Genomic DNA, 6,453 nt, shown 5'->3' with positions numbered 1-6,453 from the left:
CAGGAGGGTCAGGGAGTACAGGAGACAGGAGGGTCAGGGAGTGCAGGAGACAGGAGAGTCAGGGAGTGCAGGAGACAGGAGGATCAGGGAGTGCAGGAGACAGGAGGGTCAGGGAGTGCAGGAGACAGGAGGGTCAGGGAGTGCAGGAGACAGGAGGATCAGGGAGTGCAGGAGACAGGAGGATCAGGGAGTGCAGGAGACAGGAGGGTCAGGGAGTGCAGGAGACAGGAGAGTCAGGGAGTGCAGGAGACAGGAGGGTTAGGGAGTACAGGAGACAGGAGGGTCAGGGAGTGCAGGAGACAGGAGGGTCAGGGAGTGCAGGAGACAGGAGGGTCAGGGAGTGCAGGAGACAGGAGGGTCAGGGAGTGCAGGAGACAGGAGGGTCAGGGAGTGCAGGAGACAGGAGGGTCAGGGAGTGCAGGAGACAGGAGAGTCAGGGAGTGCAGGAGACAGGAGAGTCAGGGAGTGCAGGAGACAGAAGGGTCAGGGAGTGCAGGAGACAGGAGAGTCAGGGAGTGCAGGAGACAGGAGAGTCAGGGAGTGCAGGAGACAGGAGAGTCAGGGAGTGCAGGAGACAGGAGGGTCAGGGAGTGCAGGAGAGAGGAGGGTCAGGGAGTGCAGGAGACAGGAGGGTCAGGGAGTGCAGGAGACAGGAGGGTCAGGGAGTGCAGGAGACAGGAGGGTCAGGGAGTGCAGGAGACAGGAGGGTCAGGGAGTGCAGGAGACAGGAGAGTCAGGGAGTGCAGGAGACAGGAGGGTCAGGGAGTGCAGGAGACAGGAGGGTCAGGGAGTGCAGGAGACAGGAGGGTCAGGGAGTGCAGGAGACAGGAGGGTCAGGGAGTGCAGGAGACAGGAGGGTCAGGGAGTGCAGGAGACAGGAGAGTCAGGGAGTGCAGGAGACAGGAGAGTCAGGGAGTGCAGGAGACAGAAGGGTCAGGGAGTGCAGGAGACAGGAGAGTCAGGGAGTGCAGGAGACAGGAGAGTCAGGGAGTGCAGGAGACAGGAGGGTCAGGGAGTGCAGGAGACAGGAGGGTCAGGGAGTGCAGGAGACAGGAGGGTCAGGGAGTGCAGGAGACAGGAGGGTCAGGGAGTGCAGGAGACAGGAGGGTCAGGGAGTGCAGGAGACAGGAGGGTCAGGGAGTGCAGGAGACAGGAGGGTCAGGGAGTGCAGGAGACAGGAGGGTCAGGGAGTGCAGGAGACAGGAGGGTCAGGGAGTGCAGGAGACAGGAGGGTCAGGGAGTGCAGGAGACAGGAGGGTTAGGGAGTGCAGGAGACAGGAGGGTCAGGGAGTGCAGGAGACAGGAGGGTCAGGGAGTGCAGGAGACAGGAGGGTCAGGGAGTGCAGGAGACAGGAGGGTCAGGGAGTGCAGGAGACAGGAGGGTCAGGGAGTACAGGAGACAGGAGGGTCAGGGAGTGCAGGAGACAGGAGAGTCAGGGAGTGCAGGAGACAGGAGGATCAGGGAGTGCAGGAGGGTCAGGGAGTGCAGGAGACAGGAGGGTCAGGGAGTGCAGGAGACAGGAGGGTCAGGGAGTGCAGGAGACAGGAGGGTCAGGGAGTGCAGGAGACAGGAGGGTCAGGGAGTGCAGGAGACAGGAGGGTCAGGGAGTGCAGGAGACAGGAGGGTCAGGGAGTGCAGGAGACAGGAGAGTCAGGGAGTGCAGGAGACAGGAGGGTTAGGGAGTACAGGAGACAGGAGGGTCAGGGATTGCAGGAGACAGGAGGGTCAGGGAGTGCAGGAGACAGGAGGGTCAGGGATTGCAGGAGACAGGAGGGTAAGGGAGTGCAGGAGACAGGAGGGTCAGGGAGTGCAGGAGACAGGAGGGTCAGGGAGTGCAGGAGACAGGAGGGTCAGGGAGTGCAGGAGACAGGAGAGTCAGGGAGTGCAGGAGACAGGAGGGTCAGGGAGTGCAGGAGGCAGTGGGGTCAGAGAGTACAGGAGGGTCAGGGAGTGCAGGAGACAGGAGGGTCAGGGAGTACAGGAGACAGGAGGGTCAGGGAGTACAGGAGACAGGAGGGTCAGGGAGTACAGGAGACAGGAGGGTCAGGGAGTGCAGGAGACAGGAGAGTCAGGGAGTGCAGGAGACAGGAGGGTCAGGGAGTACAGGAGACAGGAGGGTCAGGGAGTACAGGAGACAGGAGGATCAGGGAGTACAGGAGACAGGAGGATCAGGGAGTGCAGGAGACAGTGGGGTCAGAGAGTACAGGAGGGTCAGGGAGTGCAGGAGGCAGTGGGGTCAGAGAGTACAGGAGGGTCAGGGAGTGCAGGAGACAGGAGGGTCAGGGAGTGCAGGAGACAGTGGGGTCAGAGAGTACAGGAGGGTCAGGGAGTGTAGGAGACAGGAGGGTCAGGGAGTGCAGGAGACAGGAGGGTCAGGGAGTGCAGGAGACAGGAGGGTCAGGGAGTGCAGGAGACAGGAGGGTCAGGGAGTGCAGGATGCAGTGGGGTCATTGAGTACAGGAGGGTCAGGGAGTGCAGGAGACAGGAGGGTCAGGGAGTACAGGAGACAGGAGGGTCAGGGAGTACAGGAGACAGGAGGGTCAGGGAGTACAGGAGACAGGAGGGTCAGGGAGTACAGGAGACAGGAGGGTCAGGGAGTGCAGGAGACAGGAGAGTCAGGGAGTGCAGGAGACAGGAGGGTCAGGGAGTACAGGAGACAGGAGGGTCAGGGAGTACAGGAGACAGGAGGATCAGGGAGTGCAGGAGACAGTGGGGTCAGAGAGTACAGGAGGGTCAGGGAGTGCAGGAGACAGGAGAGTCAGGGAGTGCAGGAGACAGGAGGGTCAGGGAGTACAGGAGACAGGAGGGTCAGGGAGTACAGGAGACAGGAGGGTCAGGGAGTACAGGAGACAGGAGGGTCAGGGAGTACAGGAGACAGGAGGGTCAGGGAGTGCAGGAGACAGGAGAGTCAGGGAGTGCAGGAGACAGGAGGGTCAGGGAGTTCAGGAGACAGGAGGGTCAGGGAGTACAGGAGACAGGAGGATCAGGGAGTGCAGGAGACAGTGGGGTCAGAGAGTACAGGAGGGTCAGGGAGTGCAGGAGACAGGAGAGTCAGGGAGTGCAGGAGACAGGAGGGTCAGGGAGTACAGGAGACAGGAGGATCAGGGAGTGCAGGAGACAGTGGCGTCAGAGATTACAGGAGGGTCAGGGAGTGCAGGAGACAGGAGGGTCAGGGAGTGCAGGAGACAGTGGGGTCAGAGAGTACAGGAGGGTCAGGGAGTGCAGGAGACAGGAGGGTCAGGGAGTGCAGGAGACAGGAGGGTCAGGGAGTGCAGGAGACAGGAGGGTCAGGGAGTGCAGGAGACAGGAGGGTCAGGGAGTGCAGGAGACAGTGGGGTCAGAGAGTACAGGAGGGTCAGGGAGTGCAGGAGACAGGAGGGTCAGGGAGTGCAGGAGACAGGAGGGTCAGGGAGTGCAGGAGACAGGAGGGTCAGGGAGTGCTGGAAACAGTGTGGTCAGGTAGTGCTGGAAACAGCGGGGTCAGGGAGTGCTGGAAACAGCGGGGTCAGGGAGTGCTGGAAACAGCGGGGTCAGGGAGTGCTGGAAACAGCGGGGTCAGGGAGTGCTGGAAACAGTGGGGTCAGGGAGTGCAGGAGACAGGAGGATCAGGGAGTGCAGGAGACAGGAGGATCAGGGAGTGCAGGAGACAGGAGGGTCAGGGAGTGCAGGAGACAGGAAGGCCAGGGAGTGCAGGGGGCAGCGGGGTCATGGAGTGCAGGAGTCAGCAGGGTCAAGGAGTGCAGAAGACAGCAGGGTCAGGGAGTGCAGAAGACAGCAGTGTCAGGGAGTGCAGGAGAAAGCGGGGTCAGGGAGTGCTGGAAACAGTGGGGTCAGGGAGTGCAGGAGACAGGAGGATCAGGGGTGCAGGAGACAGGAAGGCCAGGGAGTGCAGGGGGCAGCGGGGTCATGGAGTGCAGGAGTCAGCAGGGTCAAGGAGTGCAGAAGACAGCAGGGTCAGGGAGTGCAGAAGACAGCAGTGTCAGGGAGTGCAGGAGAAAGCGGGGTCAGGGAGTACAGGAGGCAACGGGGTCAGGGAGTGGAGAAAACAGCGATGTCAGAGAGGGCAGAAGGTAGTAGGTTCAAGGAGTGCAGAAGACAGCAGGGTCAGGGAGTGCAGGAGTTTAGAGCCAGTCCAACGGACACCTCTTTATCCATTCACTTCGCTGTGGCAAACCTGCATTCTAAGATACATTAAAGGGAATCTGTCACCAGGTTTTTGCTACCTCATCTGAGCGCAGCATAATGTAGACAGAGACCCTGATTCCAGTGATGTGTCACTTTCCGAGCTGTTTTCTGTCATTTTGATAAAATAAATGTTTTCTCTGCTGCAGATGTAGCAGTTATACAGAGCTTATGAATATGCTGGACTACCTGGCAGCAGGCCAAGTAGTCCTCTAATGATAATCTACTGCTGATTATACAGTGATTTTATCAATACTACACTAAGGGTCCAGTCACACTAAGCAACTTACCAGCGATCCCAACAACGATAGGGATCGCTGGTAAGTTGCTAGGAGGTTGCTGGTGAGCTGTCACACTGCGACGCTCCAGCGATCCCACCAGCAACCTGACCTAGCAGGGATCGCTGGAGCGTGGCTACACGAGTTGCTGGTGAGCTCACCAGCAACCAGTGACCAGCCCCCAGTCTCCTAGTTACAGCACACATCAGGTTAATTAACCCGATGTGTGCTGCAGCTAAATGTGCACAGAGCAGGGAGCAGCGCACAATGCTTAGCGCTGGCTCCTTGCTCTCCTAGTTACAGCACACATCGGGTTAATTACCTGATGTGTGCTGCAGCTACATGTGCAGAGAGCAGGAGCCGGCAGCACAGGCAGTGAGAGCGGCAGAGGCTGGTATCAAAGGTAAATATCGGGTAACCAAGGACAGGGCTTCTTGGTTACCCGATGTTTACATTAGTTACCAGCCTCCGCAGAAGCCGGCTCCCTGCTCACTGCACATTAGTTGTTGCTGTCTCGCTGTCACACACAGCGATCTGTGCTTCACAGCGGGACAGCAACAACTAAAAAATGGCCCAGGACATTCAGCAACAACCAACGACCTCACAGCAGGGGCCAGGTTGTTGCTGGATGTCACACACAGCAACATCGCTAGCAACGTCACAAAAGTTGTTCGTTACCAGCGATGTTGCTAGCGATGTTGCTTAGTGTGACGGGGCCTTTAGTAACCCACTAAATGACACATCGCTGGAATCAGGATCTCTGCCCCTACTTTATGCTGCTCTCAGATTAGGGGGCAAAAACCTGGTGACAGATTCCCTTTTAACACCTTCTCGATCTTGGACATTATATATATATATATATATATATATATATATATATATATATATATATATGTCCTAGGTCATGTCCCCCTGGTTACAATGGGCTCTGGCAGTGAGCCCGAGGTAATCCCCACACATGTCTGCTGATCCAATCAGCAGACATGTGCGGCTAACAGGAGCGGGTGGATCAGAGATCCACCTGCGCCTGCTTACCACTTAAATCAAACTGTCAAAATCTGATGCTGTTCCCAGCTGACATTGGCGGCCCAGTGATGCGATCATGGGGCGCCATGGTAGCTTGGGGTCAGCAGATGACTCCTGACGCTACCATGAACCATGACTCACTTCCTGTGAGAGCTGACAGAGCACCGGCACTCACTGTTATATGGCATTTCTGCTGATCAGAGTGATGCTGCAGCATCGCTCTGATCAGCACAAATGATTGGACTGTGGAGTCATAATGTCCCCTAAAGTAACTAGTAAAATCAGTAAAAAAAAAATTAAAAAATATGAAAAAATTAAAAAACTCTAAAAGTTAAAATCTCCCGCCTTTTGTCCCATTGAAAATAAAAGAATTCAATAAATTAAAATGATACACATATTTAGTATAACCACGTTCAGAAATTCCCTGATCGGTCCACTGCGTGGCGAGAAAAAATTCCAAACGCCAAAGTCAAGTTTTTTGGTTGTCGCAACTTTTCATTAAAATACAATAACAGGAATCAATACATCGCATCTACACAAAAATGTTCTAATTAAAAATGTCAGCTCAGGATGCAAAAAATAAGCCGTCTCTGAGCCCCAGATCCCGAAAAATGAGAACGTTACGGGGCCCGGAAAATGGCAACAAAAGCGCAATTCATTTTTTAGACAAACTTCTGAATTTTTTTAGCTTCTAAGGCCGGTTTCACACATCCGGCTTTTTGCCGTTTTGCCGGATGCGGCGCTCTCCCGTACAGTTAATACAGTACAGTGACAGCGCAACAAGCGCCGGTCACATGCTGTCATGTGACCGGCACATGTGACCCGGAAGTTACAGCGCTGTCACTGTACTGTATTAACTGTACGGGAGAGCGCCGCATCCGGCAAAACGGCAAAAAGCCGGATGTGTGAAACCGGCCTTAGATAAAAGTAAACCTATACATGTTTGGTATCTATGAACTTGTACCG

The sequence above is a fragment of the Anomaloglossus baeobatrachus genome, chromosome 5 (genome assembly GCF_048569485.1).
Source record: "Anomaloglossus baeobatrachus isolate aAnoBae1 chromosome 5, aAnoBae1.hap1, whole genome shotgun sequence".
Lineage (NCBI taxonomy): Eukaryota > Metazoa > Chordata > Amphibia > Anura > Aromobatidae > Anomaloglossus > Anomaloglossus baeobatrachus.
The sequence above is the reverse complement of the archived record's forward strand: the minus strand, read 5'-3'. Positions refer to the sequence as shown.